General features: G+C 45.6%; 1 long non-coding RNA gene across 1 annotated transcript in view; it reads right to left on the reverse strand.

Annotated features, from left to right (window-relative positions):
- Positions 1 to 8,727: 8,727 nt before the first annotated feature.
- LOC140623207 (uncharacterized) overlaps positions 8,728 to 25,738 on the reverse strand; it is a 57,161-nt gene continuing 40,150 nt past the window's right edge. Inside the window, exons 5-6 of the long non-coding RNA XR_012022874.1 lie at positions 9,752 to 9,894; positions 8,728 to 9,566 (exon numbers count right to left, since the gene is read on the reverse strand). This is a non-coding gene — a long non-coding RNA (uncharacterized lncRNA). The remainder of the gene's footprint in view (positions 9,567 to 9,751; positions 9,895 to 25,738) is intronic.

A 25,738-nucleotide genomic window follows, 5' to 3' on the forward strand; every position in this document is an offset into this window, starting at 1 on the left:
TTGCCTTGACAATTTCCTTTAACAACAAAGTATGCACACTTTGACAAGAAATATCAAAGAAAGAACTTGTGGGGGAAAACTCAAGGAAGTGCTCAGCAGTGTTGCATTTATTTGGTTCATTTCCTATCAGAAAACCTAAACCAAAGAACAGAACTATGATTTTTTAAATATTCCATGACACCTTTTGCAATAAGAAAGTTTTTTGCCTGCTTCCATCCAACTTCCTCTGAAAACTAAATTCTACTCATTTGTGCTACTCTCTATCACACCCATTAAGCTGTAAGGTTCAACTTTGAGATTGAAATCTAGTATTTAAAAAATGCTCACTTCCCTCCTCAAATTTAGAAGCACCACTGAAATAAAGACTTACAAGTCATCCTTTCAAGACTTTCTTTTTCCCTTTTCGCTTATGCACTATGCTGTAACAATAGACTATTCATTTGACAAATACCGTGCAAACATCTATCATGTGCCACGCATTGTGTTAGATGCTGAAGAGCTGAGAGTTTCACAGAGGAGTTATGCATTAATCAAAAAATTACAGAAAAAATGTAAAATTAAAGCTGTCACAAATACAATGAAAGGAAGGTGCATGGTATTGTGGGAGTATGTGGTAGACAACTTGACCTATCGAGACTCTGGAGAAGATTTCCATGTGGCAGTGATGTTGGGGCTGATATATGAGAAATAAGGTTGGGCAACAAGGTCTTTCCAGGTGGGGCCATCAGTAGGTGCAAAGTGGGGAGCTCATTCCAGTAACTGAGTGAAGAACAATGTGGATGGAACAGAGTGTTAGAGAAGAAGAAAGTCATAAAATGAGGTGGTAGGTGAGTCAGAGAACTGACCAGCAATTCCTTGGGCTGGAAATGTTGGGCGCCCTTTGGATCTACTCCACACCCTTCTCCACCACACCTTGTGCCTGAGAAGATGGAACTTTGAGAATGCCACCGTGAGCTTCCTCGACCACCGGCTTCCAGACGTGTCCAGCCACATGTGTCCTGATGGGAGAACACATGCTATTTGTTAATAGTTCAAATAAGACACGGCGTTAGCTTGGTCAGAAAAAAAAAATGGGAGAAATCTATAGACAGGTTTGTGAATCCAAGATGGCGGGAAAGGCTTCCAGGATGGACTCTAACATTCCATGTGCGCAACTTGATGGACATCGTGGGCTGAGGAGAGCCCTTGGGGGAAAAAAATCCAGGTTTCCAGATGACAACCAGGCATTCGTCTCTGGATGTGTTGAATCTGAGGTGGCTTAGAGACAGCCAAGGGAGACGCGAAACAGAGAGCTGGGTAGACAGGCCCGAAACTACTGAAAGGTCAGGACTTGGGAGTTTGTGTTTGGGACTTGTTAGCATCTGGTGATGATTAAAACCGTGGTTGTATGTGAGGTTTCCCGCAGGGTGAGAATAAGGTGCAGGCCCGGCTCTAAGGAACTGTAGCACACACCGGCCAGTTAAAGGCAAACAAACTTGGAAGGATAAAAGGAGGAACAGCAGAGACTCCGCAGGTGTATGGGACACCAGGGAAATACAGTGTCGTAGAAGACAGAGAAACAGTGTCTAAAACAGTGCGAGTCCTAGGTCTCTGGTTGACTGAAAATACCTGAAAACATATTCTACTTACTGTGTCATTAGAGTCCCTGGCTTTTTCGGAGAAAAAAAAAATGTTATATTTTAAAGAAAGGAGTTTTCTCTGCCAGAGAGCAATTTTATTGCACTTCGGTTCTCTTTGATTTTGACCCTTTGTGTCGTCTGCCCTTCGCGGCAATAGAAGAGAGTTTTCATACTTCTTACCTGTAATGAAGTTCCGTGCCCCATCCTGCTGCTTCTGGCTATTATTTCTCACCCCAAGCAGCACTGATAAATTGGCTCCAGCGCTGGGAATGTGAATTCCAGTTAACCCAGGTCTTATCCTAACACACTCCTGCCTGCACATAAAGAAAAAACAAACACACAGAGGTCAACTTTTCCAAGCACACGTGCTTAAATAATTGCAGAATTGGATCCAAATGAACACTTTCTGATTTTCAAATCCTCAGCTGTACGACGTGTGCAGGCAACACCCTAACTACCGAGCGAGACTCTCTCCCCATCCTCTGTATTGCAAGCGAGGTGTCCTACTAGAGACAATGGGGTGGCAACTGGGAGGGAGAACACACAAATGGTGAAGCCTCAAAGTCAAAAACTCTAAAAAATGTAAGTTAAAAACGACAGCGGCCTTAATCTCATCCTTTGAAAGATGCACCTTCATCTCGGTCGGCTGGGGCTGCAATCACAGAAACACCACCCCCCGGGGGCTTAGCCCACGGCCTTCATTCCTCACAGGCTGGGAGGCCGGGGTGTCTCAGAGAAAGGTCCTAGCAGGCCCACTGTCCGCGAGATCCTGCTTCCCTGACCTACTGATGCTATCTTCTTCAGTCCTCCGGTGATGGAGAGCAGAGCGTTACCGCAAGGTCATCTGGCTCCTTCTCTGAGGACAGAGCCCTCACCACCTAAGGCTCCTCACGTCCTCACCCCCCGCCCCCATCACACTGGGGATTAGGATTTCAACAGACCAATTTGGGGGGCGGAGGAGGAGAGGGCACAGCATTCAAGCCATAGTAGCTTTTACTATCCTTGGAGATAGTTCTTGCGGTTTTTCCAGACTTGTGAGAACCACTTCTCACGCTCAGCAGCGCAGACTACCTCACAGGGTCGAGACGTGACTGCGTGGCCAACTGGTCTGCAGCTCAGGCCGCCGAAAGACACAGTGCGCTCAGACTTCCCTTGTTTTGTGACTAAATTGGTCACGAACCCAAACCAAGCAAGTAGCACATCCTGCAACTGCACGTATTTGGATACCTCTGTTGTGGCGTGTCCGATTCGCGTGCGTCTTCACAGTTCAGGTAAGGCTCTTAGAGAGCAGCTGCGTCCGCTCTGATGAGGACTGAGTGCGGTATCGGATGGTCCCCGACAGCGTGGAATGGCTGGGCCACTCCAACGGATTTGGTCACAGTTTAATTAAACCGACTAATGTTATGGTGGGTGCCGTGTGGGGGCAACATTGCCCACGGCTGTGGAGCCCCTCGCTACTGAACCCACCCTCCTGGCTGACGGACCACGCTGTGCCTGAGGAGGAGGGTTTGTTTTACGTGGTGTCTGTTTATTTCTCTCTTTACGTATGGTGTTTGCTTTATCATAAACAAACATTATAAGGCTGTGATAGATCGAAGGCTATCTCAGTTTTTAGACTGTCATTGTCTAAATTAAACTGAAATGGAAAAAAAATGTATCTGACACAATATAACGAATGAACGTCAGGACGCGCTGTCTGGTTGGAAATCAAACGAAGCCAGTGACAGGCAAAATTGAACAGGAATTAGAAGGCAAATTAAGATGTGATAGGGGGACTGTAAGTCGCTGGGGTAATAGCACCAAGGACGGTCTCCTTAGACTTTATGACGATCTACCGGCTGCTGATATTTTACTAGCCCAGTGCTATTGCCACGTCATACTAACACAGACTCCCATCCCTGGTTTTGCCTCGGAAAATGGTCAAATCCAAGGATTTTTCCATGCCTCCTGGAGTTTAGTGCCCATCTGTCATCAATCAGTAGGAAGACTGAAGACCCAAATGTGCCACGTGAGCTAGGACAAGCCTGCCTGGGAGGCTGAGACCTGGGCCACTTGTCCTGGGGTTGGTTTTCCTTCACCTGAGGACATAGAGTCCTGAAGAGGCGTCATGAGGACAGCACGGTAGAGACGACCGACACGTCACAGTCCTGGGAGCTAATTTATATAAATTATAATCAAGAGGGACAATAAAAGATGTGCTTACATGGCACCACGAGGATTTCCGAGTGGCTTCTTTTTCATAACGTTTCCATAAAGAGAAAGAAGCCTACCTTTCAGTGAAAGAGGTTTTCATTGGGTACCCACCTGGCCAAACACCCCGTGAAGAAGGGAAGGAGGCAGTTCACGGCCGCGAAACAAACAGGGACCAGGCCGTCTCCGGGCAGCTCCAGGTCATCCTCTCAAGCGGGGGAGTGCGGAGGAAAGGAGTCTCCCGTTGGGCCTTCATTTCCTAGGGCTGCCGTAACAAAGTACTAGAAACCCGGTGTCTTAAAACAACATAAGCGGATTATCTGACCGATCTGGAGGCTATCAGCCCAAATCAAGGTACCTGCAGGGTTGGCCCCTCTGAGGGCTCTGAGTGACGCCTCTTCCTGCTTCTGGCGAGGGCTGGCAGTCCTTGGCTTTCCTTAGTTTACAGACGCGTCACTCCAGTTTCTGCCTCTGCCTTTGCGTGGCTTACTCCCTGGGATTCTCTCTCCCCCACTCTTATAAGGAGAGAAGTCACGTTGGAATAGGGCCCACCTACGCCCCCGTAACCTCACCTCATTACGCTTGCTACACTCTTGTTTCCAAATAAGGTCACGTTCTGAGGTTCTGCGGGTTAACACCTCAACATACCTTTTCGAGAGGCACAATTCAACCTACAAATATTGTTTCAGCAAATCTACAGGATCTACCAGGAAATAACTAAGAAACCAGTGCAGGAAAAAAAATCTTATTTTTACCTTCTATGTTTTTAAATAGAAGACAAAGTTTGTTTAAAAAAAAAAAAACACGCACTCACTTTTATCTAATATCTGACAAAGAATCGAAATATTTATCACTGCATTTATAAGGAAATACTAATTTGTGGCCTGATAGGAAATCGTCCTCGTATTTGGTGAAAACATTCCCTGAAATTAGCGGTTCATCCCATGGGATCGTCTTGTGTCACTTATCTTCCGTGGTGAATCGGGGTGCTAGCTCTACAGAACCTATCAATCGATGTTTCTGAACATTCTAACCCAATGTGGTTTCCCTCTTAGGGACCAGGTGATTGCCGAAGGTGGTTTCTGCAGCTATGGAATTCTTAGGAACTCGGAGATAGCCGGCTCCAAGTACTATATGGCGCTTGATCCTGTATTTAATAAGCCAGATTATTGTGTCTGATTGAGTCTAGCTGAGACATTAACAAATACGGGTTTTAAATCAGGCCACAGAAATATTAGAAAGTGTATCCCTCTCATAGGACGAGCTTGTCTCAATAAAACACGCCTAGACGTGGGTTACCGTGTCTGTACCCAGTACTGAATCACCAGAAGACCCTGTCGGGCCGTTTCACCTTCCACGATCTGGTGCCCAAGGAATCTTGGCAAGCGGCTGAGGGCTAACACTTTCTGGAGAGCTATTCCCGGTCGGCAGAGGGATTTCTGCTTCGCCAAACTCCGTACCACGTGCCCAGGCCTCCCTAACTGCAGTCCTGAGTCTCTGCGAGTCAAAGTCGATGGCTCCCCGGACTGTCCTCAAGGCTCCGACCGCCTTCCTCAAAAGCCAAAGGTCAAAGTGGGCCCGTCAGCGGCTCTGGCTGCATTCAGGCACCGAGAGCAGCCGGGTTCTCCCCGTTGCAAGCGTGGGCCAGCCTGACTTCCACACTCAGAGGTGTCGCCAAATGCGCTGGAAAGAGAAAAGACACAGCAAGCAGGGTCCCCGGCCGACATCTCCGGTCTGATCTCTCATCGCGTCCTGCTTCTCAGTCGTTGCTCGGCGAGATTGAATTTCAGCCGCATCCCCAGAGTTGACACGATCGCTCATTCTGCTTCTGGCTCACATTCCTGCTTACCTCTGGGTCCCAGCACGGCACTCCCTGCTGTTCCTGATGCCTTTCTGAATCTTGCTTCACTTAGAAAACATCAATACACCCTTTGGAACTTGAGTAAGCCTAGTTTTTCTCAAAAGCGGTCGCTACCCTCCAAATCTGTGCCAGCTGCTGCTTCTCTAGGCCCCACGGGCCTCCTAGCCTCAGGTCGCGCGGGGCGCTCACCACGGACTCTTGGGACGGTTTGCACTTTTTACTGCCTCTCCCCCTGGATTCGAGGTCCTTGAAAACGAGGGCCTTATCGACCTCCAGAGTGTGCCCCTTGAGCCTATCCATGGTCTGCAGAAAGGGCCCAGAGGACGCATCGGCTGTTGGCTTACGCGGGTCACGACGAACAGGGGATGCTCTGCGAGGGCCTGGGAAGAAAACCTTTCGAAGCTCGGACACAGAAACTATGGCAGCTGAGACACCCGCGCCCACAAAACTGAGCGGCGTAACATGGAAGAGAAATCCAGCTCACGAGCCAAGGTGACCACCAATGCACACGCACGTGCAGACGCACATTATAAATACACACAGACACACACTAGCTACACACACACACACACACACACACCCGTGAAGTAGAAAGTCAAGAAAATTCCTCAAAACACTTTTTATTATTGGCGGACTGCCGCTGCTGCCAAGGAACACTCTCCAGTGTAACTTAGCGGCACCAACACCGGTGATGATGTGATCAAAATAAAGGAGCAGCTGGAGGCGTCAGGCGACGGGGAAGGCCGCACCGTGCCGCGGCAGGAGCCTGGCGCTTAGATTTAGAAGAGCAGGTTCTTGGTCCTCGCTTCCAAGTCGTGGCTTAGCCTTCAGACACTGGCTGTAAATCAGAGTTAAGATCCGGAGGCCTTTTATGTACAGCGCCCTGCCGCAGGAGCCTAACGTTTGGACTACTCAGTTTTCTGAAATTCAACCTAAAATTGGCTAAGTTTGGTTGAAACGAAAGAGGTCTAGTCCTATGTCTTAGGCCAGCATCTTTGCCTAGATTATGTAAATATTTGGATTTGTGACTCCTGATTTAAGTGACCTGAGTCTAAATTTCTCGGTTATAAAATACTGTGGGTGGAGGCTTCGATAATTCCGTGTGACCTTTTAGCCCTAGACTTATTTAGAGACACATACAAAGCGCGACCATTCTGACATATCCTGGGGAAAGGAAAGTGATGCAACTGTAACAAAATACTCCAGTCTCTAGGCCAATCAAGGAAATACAAATGATATAGAAGCAAACTTTTCATCTCATTTCCAGTTCACTAATTTTAGGATATATGCATTTTTCTAGGGTGGAAAGGAAGTCACTGAAAGAAAAAAATTGGAAATGGAAGTAACGAGCTAATGACCCCTCTGTAACGGCAAATACAGAACATCAAATGAGTTTGGTGCCATCCCTATAAATCAGTAAATAAGGATATCAAATGAATCCCGATGTCAACTCCAGGATGGAAGGATACGCAAAAATCTCAACACAGATCTACCTGGGGACGGCCAGGAGCACTGAGTGGGGAGCCAACGTTAGGCAAACCATTTCCTTCTCTGTGTCTCATCTCTCTTTATAAAATTAGGAATTTGGGTAAATGATCTTTAACAACCTAAAACCTAACAACCTACAAAAGACTACCGCCAGCATTATTTTCCTGAGTATTGTTAATCCTGCTTCAAGGAATTCGTCTAAACGCAATCCATGCTTGATTTTCATTCATAAGGAGCTCCATGGTCTACATGGACTCTAATTGGAAAATTAGTATTGTTTCCAAAGCCCCAGCTAAGTCTCAAAATGAGATGCCCTCAGTATGACATGCATATCTAATTTCTTCCATGGCTGCATAAAGTAAGCTAGAAAAGCATTCTCAACCGCTCCTGACAGCTTTTATCACAGGCTATTCAACAAATGTTTTCTGTCCACTTGTCCAAGAAAGCTGATTAGACAAAACAGCCGGTGGAGGCAGAAAGGAAAACATTCACTACTTACCAAGGGAATACAAAAGACATTTAAAATGAGTGAACAGCAGACACAGAAATGATTCTGGGAAGAATTACATACACATTTTTTTTATTGTAAAATTGTCAGGAGCGCGGTACTCTACGGTGTTGGAGGCTGATGTGCCATTACGTGGTAGGATAGATGGGATTCTTTGGTTTTTACATCAAATGGATCTAATGCAGGCTCCCACTGAATACAAAATTCACCTCTGTGTGGTTCCCAGGTCACTGCTGTCTAGACGATTTCTCAGAAAATCTACATGATCTGGAATGTCCAAAACACATAGGAGCCTCCGTTCAGAAAAAGATTATCCTGAAGCCCTGGATCTTCTCCTACTTCTTATAATCAATTTGCTCCTTTCAAACGGAGTCAAGGGTTATTGGTAGTTAATATGGAGAAAGGAGTCTTCCGTCTGTCCCTTTCTCCCCAACACACAAGCAAGGGAAGGTTGGTGTTCATTACAAAATTTCAAATTCCCATCTTTTCATCTCTTACAGGATTCCTTCACTACTATAGTCGAGCAATTCTGATCTTAGTTGAACATCCCCCAATGCTTTTGCTTTATCTTTTCTCCGTCACATTCCAGTTTCCCATGTCCTCCACCCGCTTGACAGATCATCCGTGGACAGATGAGGCCTGGCTGGGAGGGAGCAAAAGAAGAAAGGAGAAGAAGGAGGAAGTGGGCTTCGAGTTTTGTGTCCGAGGGGCACATGGCTCCTCGGCCACGCCCACATGAGTCCAAAGTCCCTGCGAATTTAGGTAGAGAGCCAAGCCAACTCACCCTGCCCATTCCTCTTCTGGCTCAAACGTTACTAACCAGGTCCAGGAAGGACCTTGGCACTTGTAGAGGTCAGCTTAAGGGTTTCCAGGAAACTTCTGCGGGATTTGATTCCTATGATACATGAGAATTTAGCTATGGAATTGCTTTAGAACCAACATCTAAAAAAAAAAAAAAAGAAAAGAAAGAAAGAAAGAAAGAAAAAGAAAGAAAAGAAAGAAAGAAAAGAAAGGAAAGAAAGAAAGAAAGAAAGAAAGAGAAAGAAAGAAAGAAAGAAAGAAAGAAAGAAAGAAAGAAAGAAAGAAAGAAAGAAAGAAAGAAAGAAAGAAAGAAAGAAAATCGTAAGATATCCTAGTGGATTTTTCACAGATTGGTGCTATTTTTTGTTATCTTTAGTTTAGAAGTGAAGAACAGGTCGGCAGTAGTCAGACCTCATGGATTCAGATCTGAGGTTTACTAGTAAGTAGCTCTGTAAACGTAGACCAGGGTGTGAGCCTCTCTGTGCTTCAATCTTTTCATCTGTAAAATGGGGATGGTTATTAAATTTCATTTACAGGCATTAAATGCATGGCTTTTATGCATTGTAATGGCTCAATGCATATTGATTATTACCCTTTCTCCTCTTTACAGCAAGACTATCTTTAACTAGGGGTAGTTGAATCTACCTACAATTTTGGAGGTACCATAACCAGTTTGGATGTAAGATATTTTAACATTTTATATGTACATATACATGTACACATGTGATGTACACACACACACACTCTGAAAGTCCTGAGTCAGAAAATAATAAAAGCGAAACTAACTTTGCCTGGTTTTCTAAGGGTAGACTCCCATTATTTTCCCTAACTACATCACCATGACAACTTCCTCTATAAGAAGAAAATATAAGGGACAGCACAGCAGCCTGGGTTGAGAGGAGGCAGTTGTATTGCTCTCTTGACCAGTAAACCATGTTGACTTGAGACCATCTTCCCCCGGGTTCTCGGTTTCTTTATAAATGATGCAATTTTATCTTTGGAATGTATTAAAGTATAAATGAACGCTCTAATCAAAAAGGTAAGGCTGATTCAGATAATCTCTGCACCCCTCTCTTCTTCTCCTTTCGATGCTGTAATCCTGTCCAGAAAAAAAAAAATTTACATCTGAGTATTTCTGTATAAAAGCATTCCATACACATGACCCCATTTGCTCCTCATGGAGAGAATTAAATTCAATTAATATCTATGGCAGACCCACTATGTCCTCATTGCTGTGTTTGTTTTATACCAGTCTTTCCCTTCAAAAAAAAAAAAATCCTTTACCTTTCTCACTGGAGGACGCTGACACACAGTAGCTAAATGATCTGCTCTCGTTCACACAGACGACTTGGGTGACTGGCTGCGGAGCATTGGCCAGGCCTGGGTCTCATGCTCTCCCCCAAATCCAGAGGGTGAGGTCTTCCCACCTGCATCATAGACAATGAAAAAGAGGAGAGAAGATGTTCTTCAGATAGAAGAAATGGGCCATTTTACCTCACAGGGAGATCTAGCCAGACAAAATCACATGCTCCCTCTAGTTATTGTGAACACAGAGCCTTTTTCTCCTCCCCATCCTCTATCCTACTGTCAAGTAAATTTTCGAAAGAACCATTCATTAAAACAGAGTCTGTCAGTGACTCGGTTGGAGTATAAAATTAAAATGTCTGAACCTGTCACCCTTTCTGATCTGGCCGCATTGATCTTTCCAGTGTCATACGTCCTCCCTCCCTCTGCTGCTCACTGAGTCTGTGGTCTATGTCAAGAAGTCCTTCGTGCGGCTTCATGCGTCCACACCTCTTTCTTCTACCCTGTAATTTTACCCCTCTTTCTCTGTATGGAGAAGCATAGCCTTCCTTTATGTGTCTGTTCATGTGTCATTTTCCTGGTGTCTTCCTCCCTGGAGAGCGTCACTCACCCTTCTTGTTACCACCTCATCTTCCCAGCCTCTGGGAGGGCACATATCGGTCTCAATGAGTCAGATGAGTGTCCGTTGGATCTGAATCCCTTCCTCCATACCCCAATGCCCTGCGGGCTTCTTAAGTGAACCTCTTTTCTGTTGCATTTTGATACTCTTGGAGTCTAGCACAGAGTCCACAGTAAAGTGAGTGCTCCAAAAATATTTTCAAGGTTTGTGATTTACTGACTGGCTGAATGAAGGTATAAATAAGCACATTTGTGTATGTGATCTGAATTGACTCCTAACTTTGGGCCACTCTTCTTTCAAATTTCTTTGTTGAAAGGAAATACTTTGAGACCAACTCAAAAGGGATATTAATATCAAATATTTTAGAAACAGTCAAAGGCCTCATGAACTTGGGGGCATTTTCCAACCATATGCTTTTCATCTCCTGGTTCAGCTGATATAGTATGGAAGTAATTGAATAGCCACTCTTTTCTGGGATGTCAACATACATTTATCAAGGTTTCCAGGCGGTTAGTTTCTCCTTTGAAATTTTAAAAGATGTGACTCTTGGCAATACAACATAAACATTAGATTATATTCCTGATTTTTGCTTAAGAACTATCATTTGATTCATCTGCCAAGATAACTTCATTATGTCCTTGGGGCAATTCAATACACCAGCTATTTGTGTCTCCATTTTTCACATTCACCAAGCAAGAGCTCCAAATCCTAAAAGAAGCCAGCACGAACCTTCAGGAGGTAGAGTTAGAAGGTAGGGCAGAGGGAGAGCATTAACTACTGAGGGTTTTCAGAGACTTGTTAAAAACAAGATACAAAAAAAAAAAAAAAAAAACAAGATACAATATCCCCGTCACACACACACACACACACACACACACACGCCATCAAAATAACTTCTCTGTCTTGTCTTTTCTTCTTCCCATCAACGAGTTTTGAGTTAATGTAGGTTTTACGCCAACTGCATCTTTTCAGACATTGTAGTTCTTTATTCACACAATGCATTGCATACTAGTTAGTGGCAAACACGGGTCATCCTTGATCATAACACATGTACAGTCCCGGCCACATTCTACTTTAAATGCCAAGCACAGAACCTTAAGGCTGGGTTGACATGAGAAAGAAGATCCTGGACTCTGGTATATGAGGACTAAGAGGGATGAGGGCAGCAGCCCCAATCACAGCATTGTGAGGAAGAATGAACACTTGGCCAGATCAGGGCTGCGTTTCTTAGGAGACTGAGTAGCTGAACCCATCAGAGCACTGGAATGTCCTACCAGGGGAGCTTCACAGATGGGTGTGTCGGCGCGATCTCTGAGAGACTCATCTGAGTTGAAACAGCCTTGCACTCATTAGCCAGGGGGTTAAGAAAGTGGCTCCGATCACCGACGGTGGAGGAGGGAATGGACTAGAGATATTGGGCCAATTAAAGGTCTCCGAAAGCAGAACTTGGGTGCTGGGAAAAGTTGTCCAAAAGAGTGACAGAGACTGAAACCTATTAACCCAAACTAGCTCAGCCAAAGCACAAATTCATGTCGAATTTCCCCAGACTGCCACAGGGAGGTAACGCAGAAAAGGGTTGATGGCCAGTCCCGTGGACCTGACTTTGAAGCTAGTCCTTGTATTTACCATATGTATGACTTTGGAAAAATCACTTAACCTCTTTTATGCCTCCCGTCAGTGTCAAACAGGATGTTTTCAGCAGCAACTAACGAATCAGAACAAAAACATCTGATCCAGCCTGACATTCAAAGAGAGTAAATGTATCATCTGCTGATCAAACTGGAAGTCCTCCTTAGTCCTGTCATGGTGGCAAAATGTCTGCAGCGGTTTCTGACTTTGTATCTGCTCACTGTTAAATTGAGAGGGAATTTGCTTCAGGACATCTCTTTTCAGAGTGAGAAGGATCTTTTCCCCTGAGAGCCTCCAGCAAGCCTTTTCAGCCCAAAGTGGGTCACGTGCCTATTCCTACACCAGTTCCTGTGACCAGGCAACACCATGGACTTAACATCTTAGGCCTGAATTCCTGAACACAAATCATTGGCAAGGGTTGGAGCTATTGCTAAACCAATGGAGACCTCTCCCAGAGCTGGGGATGACATCAATTTTCAGGGAATTGTTTGATCTATGTTGGAAAAGGTGAGTATCTGAACCAAATAGATACTTAGAAAGGAAGAACTAGGAAACAACTCAGGTAGGAAGCCAACAATAACACCTACAAGGCTCCTCATCTATAAAAGGGGGATAGTGATAATAATGCCCACCTCGGAAGCTGTCGGGGGCTTAAATGAGCTAATTCATCAAAAGCATGTAGCTCAGTAAACGTGGTAGTGGTTGTTTCGTGACTATGATTACTATTATTATTTCCCCCACGCTGTATCTTTCCTGCTAAAACCACCTGCTGTATTTTGCTGTTCCCCCGTCTGCCTTATCCCCGGTGTTTGGGTCTCTGTCCACTCTCTTTTCATTGGCTCATCTATTTGGTCCTTGACACTACGTTTGCACAATTGCACTTAATCAAGAAACAAGAACACCAGCACCGTCCTTTAAAGATGTGGGCTCCAATCTCCTCAAAGTCACCAAACACTTACTGATGTCTCATGATAGTAGGAACAACGAGGAATACACAACTGAACCAGACAAAGCCAGTGAGTTTGCAAAGTTCACAGCGCTGATGTCCAGCAGCGTGGCTGGCGCCTGGTTGACGTCCGGTAAACTCGGATGGATTAAGCTGACGTCTAATAGGACTAACATATGTGTACAAATAGTCGATGTAAACCAAGTTGTGATAAGCACCATAGCAGAGATATAAATAAGGCATTTTAGGAGTTGGCGACAGTGGAGGTAGAAATATTAATTCCAACTGGGATGTGATCTGGAAAGATTTCTTTGATGAGTAGAAGTCGGAGCCAGAGGGTAAAGAATTCTAGCTCAAGTTTAGGCCAATGAATGTATGTGCTCCATTTCCAACCACCAGACGTATTCTTGTATCCCATCTGTCCATTCTGTGCGTGAAATAAATTTCGACAGTTAAACTTTATCAATTGCTTATCTTGGAGGGTTTTCTGATTTTAGTTGGATAAAAACTGATGTTCAGGGAAGTTTTCACTAAATATCACATATCCTGCCTATTAAGTAATAAGTTCTAAAACAGAATACCAGACGAGCGGCATCCGAGAACCAAGATCCAAACCTGCTTTCCCCTGCGTGTATGTATAGTTTCTTGATGAGGCAAGTCAAAGTCTGACATCGTTTCCTGTGGTCTTCAGAATGTGCTTGTTCAGCCCACACAACTCTGCTATTTATTACTCCACATTTAGTTTGCCTTCAGTAATGAAAAAGATTCAGAGATAACAAGATGAATACTCGGAGGTTACAGAAAACCTGGCTTCGGTTTCGAGCCAGAAATAACTTGTAGCACAAGCTGGAAACTCAAAATAACAGCGTTAATAAGGGGGGAATAAGCATAGCTCTGTGATTTTTAACTGAGTGACCATCGCTGTGAAAACAACATTGCCACCAACTGGTGTAATTTTTTATCATTCATTATCATGACTAGCAGAAGGCATGTCGTGCAGATAGAGACAGCGTAGGAAGAGGTCCAGTTGGCAATTGTTGAATCTCAGCACATTATGCACGGCAGTGAAAAAACAAAATGGATTTCAATTCTCCAGACGCTCCATCGTTGCGGTGTACTGTAACAACAAAAGACAAAGCCTCTGGTTCCAAGCATACCGAGTGTGTTTTCATAATTTCTGTCTCAGTGTGCAGCTCTCAATTTTTCTTAATAAAGCAGGTGGTTAAAAAAGGAAACTCTGGCATACTGATCTCCACAATGTTTTGACAACATTTGTTATGATTCCTATCACATGAGATATTTAAAATATTATTCTCATTCTGTCATAAAAGTGAAAGCTTTTCTTCCCCCCTTAAGCATAAAATAAGCCATATGGATAAATTCAGGAAATTTTTCCAAAGGGACATAATCATTTTATTGAGATATCAAATCTGATATTTTCCCTTAGAAATCCAAACCCAAGACTGAGCTCGCAAGTGATAAAGACGAGTTAACGTAAACTATAAACAACTCCGTTGATAGTACAGGGCTCTTTTTTTTTTTTCATTGTATAAAACAAGGTAAACATGATGTGTAATTATGAAGAAAAGACTTGAAAGTTGATATCTGTAAGGCACCCTTTGTTAGAGGTTCTCAGTGGAGAATTTATAATGCTTTTGAGATTTTTTAATAGTTTCCATGGTAATCACTCTTCAAAATACATGAAAAAAAAAATTGAGATTGACTAGAAAAGAAGACATAAAAGGTTGCCATGAGTAGCATCCCGAGCCTTCTATCCCCTGGCATGTCTGCAGAGGTGTGTGTGTGCTCTCGTCTTCTCGTCCCCCTCCAGCTGTGACACACACACACACACAGTGGATGTGGGCAGAGACACGCCACTTCTGAATCTGAACTCACAATTCCCGGAAGATCACAGGTAAAGAGGCACTGGCATCCATTCACAAAGAAGGCTGCTTGGGAGAGCTTGGGTTGAGAATATTCAATATATTTTTCCATATACTGCATCCGGATAATCGTTGACATTAAAACAACAACAACAACAACAACAACAAACAACCCAGAGTATTAAATAGACTGAGGCTAAGATCTCTCAAGTAGTTCGATTCTGTTTCAGAGTCCAGACTATCCTGTCCATCTTCATGAACATCAGAGGGATCTTTAGCCAGAGTGTAGCATCTCAGAATCTTGGTTGCGACATGGGACATGGGACGTAATGCTAACAGTTTATAGATTATAGAGTTAAAGGTGTTTGCCAATAAACAGTTACCCAATAAAAAGTTACTGAGCACATATACTAACAATATGCCAGCTATTGTTCTAGATTCTGGGAATATCAATTAATAAAACAGAAAAAAATCTCTTATCGTCACACAGCTATGGTCTAAAGAAGAGAGACGGGTAATAAACAAACATACAGGATGATACGTTAGAAGAGGATAAAATTCTATGGAAAACACTAGAGTAAGAAGAATTAGAGGTACAAAAGCATTAACAATATTGCTAGCTTTTATAAATTTGATGCTGTAAAACCTTATCAAAAGATGTTATAATCTGCCCGACTTGACTATGCTGGGCATGGCTTGCTCTGGACAACCCGATAAAATGTCTGAGTCACCTAGCTTGGTGTCTACACCTCGTTGGGAGGAAGATCCCTCTCAAGGGCACGCTTTTCAAATACAAACCAACCAATCCACGGTCCATACCTTAACCACTTCCCTTCCTGGGCTCCCACACAACAGGCCACCATCTACCTGCCCTCATAACCCCAGGGCCAGGTGCCAGACTAAGGACAGTCCTATGTCCCAGAGGCTGCTGAAATCACTCAAACCAGCCAATCCTAAACCTCCTTGCCTTGCCTCATCCATCCCCTCCCTCAGAAACCACGATCAAGGCTCTTGCCCACAGTTTCCCCCTCCCTCTGCCTAGTAAGTAATCCTGAGGCACCTGCCCTGCCTGCCCTCCCATAGCGTGGCACGCCCCCTCCCCTTGGGCACTGTGAATGATGAACGATATATTTTTTAAAGATTTATTTATTCATTTATTCGAGAGTAGGGAGAGCAAGAGAGGGACAAGGCAGAGGGAGAGAGAATCCTCAGGCAGACCCCACACTGAGTGGAGGCCCACGCGGGGCTGGATGTCACAACCCTAAGATCATGACCTGAGTGGAAACCAAGATTCCCACGTTTAACCGACCAAGCCACCCATGCGTCCCATGAACTATGCTTTTAATAGCTGTTGTTCCCTGACCTGTGGGCCTACCATGGCTCAAATGTTCTATTAACACGCTATATTTTAAAATGATAGGCCCGGAGGCGTGGGCCAAGAGATCAGGGCGGGACTCCACGTGAAAGCAACATCTGATTAAAGTCTCCAAAGAAGAGGTGTGATTCTTGTGGACGATTAAGGGAAGAGGGAGCAGCCAGGCCAGACTCCTGGTGGTTTGTGCCTGGTGAGGCTGAGGAACAGTGTGCATGACCCGAGGTGAGGGAGCGAAGCACCGCAAGGGAAGGGAGGCCGGAGAGCTAACGAGGGCTAGACCAGATGAAAACCTGCAGCTTGGCTAGATTTGGTTACCTCTCATGAAAGAAAGGAAGGAAGGATTCCTAAAAATGAAATCTCAGGGATGTTTCAGGTAACAGAAGGAAGTCCACTGGCCCAAAGAGTAACCAAGAAAATACAATGGATTACGAGTGAGTTCCATCGTGTTTTAGGGAAGTCATCGCCCATTAGTACTTGGCTCGGAAGCTGCTCCCTCCGTCAAACCCACGGAGGCAGAACCCAGGAGTCCACTGCACAGCGGCAAGGGAGGGGAGAGGAGACTAAGGGCAGGGTCGAAGCCCAACAGAACGGCAGCCCTAGGAAAAGGAAACAGTGGGGGGCAAGACCCCAGAGCAATCCTGAGAAGAAGAATAAACCACGGGCAAGTTGAGGTTGATTTTATTTCAGTTTTGCTCAGGAGCACAAGCATCCTGGAAGTGCTCAGAGGCAGCTTGAAAAGGGTTTGAGTCTACGATGCTGGAACCAAAGTAGAGGTGACGGCAGTAGAGGTGCGGAGACCCATCATCTTTGAAGTTGAGAGGAAGGGTTGGGTGATGGATAAAGATGCGTTGAGGAAGCCACAGAAGTCCCGGTAGGGGGCTGCGACCATGTCACTACCTGTTCAAATGCGTAGAACTGCATCAGGGAGGGAGGACCCTGCAGAGGACAGTAACCCATCTGGTAAACCTGACTACCCTGCGCAGACCCCCGGCTCCAGGGCCCATCCTGGCTTTAATATATGAATTTAATACACGGAGTTTAGTCCATAGCAGGAACCAAGTAGTGTCCCTGCTTGACCGTTGTTCCCAAGAAGTCGTCAAGCTGAATTTGCTGTCAATGTTACAGGCCTGCCTAACCCGCCAACCTATTTTTTTTTTTTTTGGTCCTATGAGCAAATAGTACAGACCCGCTTAGAAAGTTAACTTTTAAATTTTGATTAACTTAAAATGAGGGACGCTGTAGCACGTGAACAACGGTCCAGCGTTTCGTTAGAATGCCTTCGAGGAATCAGAAGACACACTCATTCAAGAAATACTTTTTTTTTTTTAAGGGGGTTGATAAGTAGTTATCTTTTTTCTTTTCTTTTTTTTTTAAAGATTTACTCATTTATTCATGATAGACAGAGAGAGAGAGAGAGGCAGAGACACAGGAGGAGGAAGAAGCAGGCTACATGCCGGGAGCCCGACGCGGGACTCGATCCTGGGACTCCAGGATCTCGCCCTCGGCCAAAGGCAGGTGCTAAACTGCTGAGACACCCAGGGATCTCCCAAGAAATACTTTCTTGACCACAGGTAACACCACACGACAGTTAAGGCGGCGGGGGGGGGTGGCGGTGAACATGAGGACATCGGCCCTCCCCGTCTTCTCCACCTACAGTTTCTGCCCGGACTCCATCCCTTCTCCTACCAGAAAACCGTGGGGAAGGATATTCATAACTTCTTTAACTACATTTCCTTTTAAATTAAACACTTGTAAAAAAAAAATGACAACTTGTAAAATCAATATCACTGCAGATCTAAGATGTTTTTTACCGGTTTTTCTCCGAGCTGGCTCCAATTTATATTCCCACTTACGAGGAAGCCTATGCTGCCTGAAGCCTGGGTAGTGGGGTTTGGGGAGGAGCATACAAGGAAAGGGGGGAGCCCACTGCAGACCCCCTTTGTCTAGGAGCCCCCCAGTAACGCGTGAGCCCCGCCCTCAGGTATGCATCACTCTGTCTCTGCGGCTGAAGGTGTTGGCACCTGGCTGACAATTCCCGTCCCGGGAGGTGGAGGAAATGATTATAGAAAAGAGCTTGTATTTGACCAGGGAGAAGGAATCGGTTGGTGGAGGGGATGTGACGGGAACCCGGGAAGAAAACGACCGTCCTCCAAAATGCCCTCCTCATTCCCATGACAACCAGTCTCAACAGTCTGTCTCAACAACCCCAAAGCACCTGCGCATTTGTCAGCTCATCCTTCCCCAGTGCGGTGTCGGTGTCGGTGTCGGTGTCAGTGTCGGAAACCCCCACCTCCAGCTGTGTTCGCTCCCTTCTCTGCGTGTGAGGCTGGCTTCCCGCAGGGAGGAATCCACGCAACCACTTTCACAGAGCAGAGACTCCGAGAATTTGTTTTGCTAAACAGGTAACACCACGCGACAGGTGGTGGGGGGTGAACATGAGGACGTCCGCCCTCCCCGGCTTCTCCTCCCCGACGAGTACAGTTTCTGCCCCGACTCCATCACTTCCCTTTGCTTTGGGCTAATCCCGCAGCGAAGGCCATCGAGTATCCACGGAGCTAATGCCCCGAAAGGCACTCATTTGGAAAGTTCCCTGAAGCTCTACAGCTTCATGAGGGGGAATCAGAGGCCCGCCAGGTGGAGGGTCTTAGAGAGCGCCTCATCTCCTGGGTTGGCTGCACCTCCGGGGAAGCCAGAGCCTGGGCTGCCAGCAGGCCTCGCCGGAAGCCACAGGAGGGTCGGGGTCGCTGTGGGAATAGGGCCTCCTGGCTCCTGCTCCGCAAGGTGACCTGCCTTCTCCAGCCTCTCCGTGAGACTCAGACTTCTCTCGTTGGCCACGTACTCAAAGCGTAATGATCGTAGACACAAGGGCGGTGGCATATGCACAACCCTCCCCGTTCACGCTCTAGTGGGAGAGAAGAAAACCACAGAAGAGGTAACCATTCCGCCATGCGAGCTAGACCAGAGCGGGCGGACGGGGAGCTGGGCCAGCAGGGCATCTCCAGCACGGCTGGCTGCGAGGAAGCCCAGTTCATCCTGATGCACTTGGGCCAGAAGGGCCTGCGGGTGTCTGAGTGAGCCAGGCATCTTCCCAGAACAGTCTCCTCTTTCTGGACAACACTCCCCGGAGCAGCGGTCAACTCCCCAGGGAAGGTTTTGCTTTCATCTCTCCTTACTTTCCACACCACGGAGCCCTGGGGTTCCCTCGCCACCCTTCACTCTTCCGTCTTCCAAAACGGGTGGTTCCTTGGCTTCTCCACCGGTTTAGGAGCCCATCCAGAACAGAAATAATGTCCTATGTGTCGTTGTAGCCCAGCACCCAGCATTTAGTAGATGGGATGAATTTTCATCAAACCCACTGTGAGTAAGGCTTAGGTGAATGATTGTAACAAGCCAGTTGAATGTCTATCTTTAATCATTATGTTGATTCTGTTAGTAAACTGCCTTTTAACGCGGTTTTTTAACACCTCTTCTTAGACACTAACCACGTTCCTATTCTTGTCTCAAAATCAAGGCACTGATGTCTGACTCTGGGACCTCCTGAGGGACCTAGGGAATCAATTCCCTACAAGAAATTGTCTTAAGCTAAACACTGAGACAGAAACTCACAGTTGGTTTAAAATTACTGAACCGAGAGCCCTTTCACTTGAAATAGACTTCTCCTTCCTCAAAGTCGCGTCCATGTTCTAATGCTGCCTTCTAAATACCCCCTGGAATTATAATGAATTTGTTACAAGACAAAGACTTCATGGCTCTTCTGTTAACACATCTTGTCCCGTGTGTCATGTTATAGGGTGGCTTTGAAGATTGTCATTCTTGACCTGATTGGCTACAGAGAATCAAAATGTCAGTACATAAATAATATTTGTATTTTATTTATTTATTTTTTAGTACATAAATACATTTAAAAGTCCCAACTCCCATAACAGTTACCACTGATATGTGGGAGTTTGGTCCGTGGTAAGCAGGACCCAACCTGGTGCCTTCTACTGTGTTCCACAGGAAATCCAACCAGGTTCACAATCCTGTAATTTTGTTTGGATTTGTTTTCTAAAGATTACATTGTCCCAAGACACTGTGAGGATTAGCTTTCGGGCAGTAGGAAGAAATTGTTGTACCTTCAATTTATACTTTTCAATTTGGAAAGTCCCTGCTCCGCAAGGATGGGAAGATGAGAGAACAGGAGGTTTCACACCAACATGTAAATACTTTTTTACAGAAATAACACATGTCAGTTTTGCCCAGAAGTGGCACATGGTTATACCTAACCAGGTGGCAAAGAAATAAATAAATCCCTCAACACACCTAGATGTAGAGGGAACCCAGATATTGAGGAATAACGGTGACGCTTGCGATTCTAACCCTCATAAAGTAGAAAGGCGACTTGAAACAATTTCTTTCAAACATATTAATTGAAGATAATACAATTCAAGCACAAAATGCAAATAAAAATGAGTAAGGGAAAGAAATCATGACTGTAGTCCTCCTATTCCTGTTACAAGCTATATATTAGCAAAATAAATAATAAGCACTCACAAAATCTGATAAAAAGTCATATGTCCACATAGTCACAGTATTAAGAAGACCTTGATATCTGTGGTCATTAATCATGACCCTCACTTTCTATGTATATCACATGTAGGTGGATCAGCCAGTATGTGTGTACGTGATTGATAGATTGCTATGCCTTGTTCAATAACCTAGCACCCTATATAAAGGTCTTCCTCTCTACATGTGTGCACATGTGTGCGCCCATATAGATGTGTGTATAAATAATGTATGATACTGTAAAGAGTGCAAAATAAATACCTATGGGCGCTAATAAGCCTGCAAATATGAACCTTGGACCTGTTAGGAATGTTGTTCCTGAGAAACCGTTTTATATGGAATCCTCAGAAATGTGCGGGGTCCCTGTGAACTAGGCATTTGCACCTATAACAATAAGACAGGCTCGTAGCCAGAACGTAGGACAGGGTGGAGGGAGATGGCACGTTGGAGAATGCCCTGAGGATGGCAACACACCCCTGACAACCACCTGAAGCTACCTTTGGCCTAGGTTGTTTTATCAACCACTGTAGTTCTCTTAAGGGGAATTTGAGAGACTTGGGGAATATGTACCTCCCTCTGGGAACATGCAAATCCTTTGCCATTTAAGAAACATTTTATTCTTCAACTTGGTCCATTGACATCTTCGCATCGATTATGTTACTCTTGAGTGGTGAAAATGACCAGGTTGAAATGCCAAAGTCAACACAAGCATCGGCTGTTTCTGATTTTGGGTGATTTTTCCAAACAGTTTTTCTCTGGAAAAGGGTCTAGCCAGGTTCCCTGTGATCTCACATGAGAATATTTTTTAAAAGAAAAGAAAGCAGGGAGAAAGAGAAGGAGGAAGAGGAAGAGGAGGAGAAAGGAAGTGATGGTGGTGGGGGAGGAGGAGACATCCACACTGTGTCATAAACGTCCCAACACCCAACATTTCTACTCGCCAAGAGGCTCTCATCACTACAGGTTTGAAGTTTGATAACTGCAGTCACTGCATGTTTCTAAAATTGAGACTAAAACCATGAACAATATGGGGGTGCCCGGGTGACTCAGTCCGTGAAGCGGCCGCCCTGGGCTCAGGTCATGATCTCAGGGTCCTGGGATGGAGCCCCCAATCCGGCTCCCTGCTCAGTGGGGAGCCTGCTTCCCCCTCTCCTCTTGCCTCTCCCCCACCTCCCACCCCCGGCCCATGCTCTCCTTCTCTCTCATATAAATCAGTAAATAAAATCCTGAAAAAATAAATAAAATAAAGTCATGAACAACACGATTTTCTTCATGGACCCAGCAGTTTGTCAAAGAAAGCAGGTAACTCGATTTTCATAACTCGAAGGTTTATGACCATGGGTGATATTATGTATAAATATTAAATCTATTGTTTGCAGACATTTTCAAGTATATTTAGTATTGGTGGAGGATTCTTTACTTACTTCATAAAAACCTAGGTAAGAAGCTGCCTAATAAATAAAGGAGAAATGACGAAACCGAAGTTGTTAGAACACGAAATCAGCACAAACAGAAGCCTGTCTTCCCTGGACTGTTTGTTTCATTGGTTATTACCCTTAATTTTAGAAATCTGTAATTTTAAGTCTTAAGCATACAATTTTTTGTAACGTTCCCAAACATGGACTTTTTTTTTCTCTCTCTCTTTTAATTTTGCCAGAGTGCAGTAAGAAAACAAGGGAAACCCATTAGCTCAGCAAATAGAAACATCATTCCGTGCACTTAGCATCTTTGGGGCGGGTGGGAATACGGCCTCTCAGAGCACAAATGAACATTTGACGAGATCACCTATTTTCTTTCTTATTGAAAAACCAATCTTTCGGGCCAGAACAGGTTGTATTTGTTTGCCTTCTTTGTTTTTTAAGCAGAACAGCAGCACGCATTGTTGCTATTTACAGTCATCGTTGCATAGCCTTTTTAAACTTAAGATTTGTTTGTACATTAAAAAAAAAAAAGCTGCTATGGACAAGACCTCAATGGGGTGGTGAGAGATGGAACCCAAAGTCAAATAACTTGGGGTGAATTTATTTTTTTCACTGATCATGAGGATGATTTCGTTCATATCACAAGAACGGTATTATCGAACCGGCGTTTCGCAGCTGCCGGCTAAGCGAGGCATCCGTCTGAGAAGGTCAGAGGCTCGTGGGGGGCGGGGAGCACGAGAGGTCAGCAAACAGCCCCCAGCACTAGGGCTCGTCCACGCACGGCGCCCGGACCACGTGGGCCGGTCGGGGGGCCGTGGGCCAGGGGAGCCCCTGTGTCCGGCCGCCGAGCCCTGGTGCTCTCTGACTCTGACAGCCGGTCTAATCTCCTTTCACATGTCAGCTCGCCACATTTCAAAGACTGAAGTCGTATTGCTGTCAGAAATTTTCTAAGTACCTGTGTCCGGGTCCAGTAAAGTATGTGATGGAAAATGTGCGGTGGCCCTGCTTTCTCAGAGCAGATTGAGAATGGAAGCGATTCAAGTCAAGGTGGCCGTTAATCAGAGCTTATCACGCCTTGTTTCTGGGAGATTCAAATTAAAAGACTTTATTTTTTTTTAAGATTTTATTTATTTATTCATGAGAGACACAGGGAGAGAAGCAGAGACCCAGGCAGAGGGAGAAGCAGGCTCCATGCAGGGAGCCCGACATAGGACTCGATCCTGGGACCCTGGGGTCCACCCCAGGCCGAAGGTGACCCTAACTGCTGAGCCACCCAGGGATCCCCAAAGTAAAAGGCTTTAAATTAGGCAACACACTCAAAACACAGCACAGTGTCCGGAACACAACCCATCCAGGCTGTGGTTGTGGCGTCAGAAACAGCAGCGGCACCAGGGTTGGTGGCCAGAGAGGTCACGGCATCAGAGCAGAGCTCAGCGGACTCCCCTCCCTCCCTCCCTCCCTTCTTCTTCCTTCCTTCCCTCCTTTCTCTCCCCCCTCCCTCCTTCCTTTCCTATCTTCTCCCTTCACATATTTTTAATAATTCTTTGCTTATCCAAATCATATAAACACATGGTAAAAAATTCTAAAAAAATCAAACATCACAGAACAGCTTTAATTAAAAAACAAAACAATCCATACACCTCATTAAACGAAGGCAAGCTCAGTGTCCATGCTCCTGGTGCGCAGCTCAGAACTCTGGGGTCTGCACAGGTGACGGTGGGCAGGAGGCAGAGGAGCCCAGACGTCTCCCAGCAGGTGCCAACTGCATCACAGGGCCCAGGCCTGGGGGTGGGAGCTCCCATCAGCTCCATGCAGGTGTCCCGCCACAGGCCTCCTCGCCCGGCGGGGTCCCCAGGGTCAGCCAGGTGCCGCGGGGCTGCACCCACCGACGGGCCCTCAGCTCCTCCGAGGCCGCTCCTGACAGTGTTCATGCCGCAGGGACGTCCCTGGTCCCACCTCCTCCCTGTCGTTCGAGGGCGGTGGAAACGGCTCCCAGGAGTCCTTCACCCCCATCGCTCTTCTTACTTTCCCTTGAGGTTAAGGGAGGGGCCCCAAAGGAACGAAGGCTCATCTCTCAGCAGTTCAAAGTATATAAAACCACACTTCTTCCTGGGACATCTGCCGACGCTTCCAGAATTTGGTACAGGTCTAAGATGTGTTGACATTGATTCTTTCAAACCATATTATTCCATGAATCCCTCCCTTGGAACCTTTTTTTTTCCCCTTTCTAAAATCCTGAAAAAAAGAAATCTCTCTCTGGACAAGTTCTCCATTGGTCTTTGTACTCTTGTCCCTGGAAACAGCTGTTGTAACCAGATTTTTTAAAGAAATGATTGTGTTTTTATACACGCAAATCTTTTCTAATATTAACATCTAGACTCCTCGACTTCTAGACAAACCACACATAAATTTTACTCCAGACTCAAAATGAGCTGCAACCTGAAGTTTGCACATGATATTTCACTCACAGCCCTTCCACTGCTATTTCTTTTTTTGTTTTGAGTTTTTTTATTTAAATTCAATTTGCCAACATATAGTATAACACTCAACATTCATCCCATCACGTGCCCTCCTCATTCCACTATTTCTTACAAAGACGTACACGTGCATGAAAAGCCTTCCCAAGTCCGCGCTGCTACTGCAGCTGAGTGTCCCGTCAGCAAAGGACGCCAAAGGCTGCAAACTGCGAAACGGTTCATTGTCTTGGTAGTTCCTGACCGTATCAAAGCTGAAAGACACTTTTTTTTTCTTAAAATGTGGTTTCTTCTTGGAGGTCGTGGATCCCAGAGCCCGGAGTCACATCTGCATCATGCATCATGCTCCGGGTGAGGCAGACGTCACCCAAGCAGCAGCTGTGTTTTACAGCTTCTGTGCTGCTTTGAACTTTCAAAATGAAGTTTTTATTTCACTGCACATCCTTCCAAAGTTAACTTGATAGCAGTTTTTTTCCTATGAGCGATTTATCCAGAGAATCACGGAGGAAAGTCAGAAAGGGGCCCATTGCTAAGACCAGAGTCGGACACCAGCTTTACTGACTGAGCGCCCAATACATGTCGGGCGGGATGCTAAGTGCTTTGCATGAATTCTCTCTTCTCTTTATAGACACTTTACCACTTGGAGGGGACGACGGAAGGAAGAAGGAAGGAAGAAGGAAGGAAAAGGGAGGGAGGGAAAGGAGGAAGGAGGAGGGAGGGAGGGAGGAGGGAGGAAGGAAGGAAGGAAGGAAGGAAGAAAGGAGGAGGAAGGAAGGAAGGAAGGAAGGAAGGAAGGAAGGAAGGAAGGAAGGGGAAGGAAGGAAGAAGAAGGAGGAAGGAAGGAGGAAAGAAGGAAGGAGGGAGGAAGGGAGGGAGGGAGGGAGGGAGGGAGGGAGGGAGGGAGGAAGGAAGGAAGGAAGGAAAGAGGAAAGAAGAAGGGAGGAGGAAGGAAGGAAGGAAGGAAGGAAGGAAGGAAGGAAGGAAGAAGAAGAAGAAAAGGAGGAGGAGGAGGAAGGAAGGAGGAAAGAAGGAAGGAGGGAGGAAGGGAGGGAGGGAGGAAGGAGGGAGTGAGGAAGG

This window comes from Canis lupus, chromosome 2 (genome assembly GCF_048164855.1).
Source record: "Canis lupus baileyi chromosome 2, mCanLup2.hap1, whole genome shotgun sequence".
NCBI classification, from domain to species: Eukaryota; Metazoa; Chordata; class Mammalia; order Carnivora; family Canidae; genus Canis; species Canis lupus.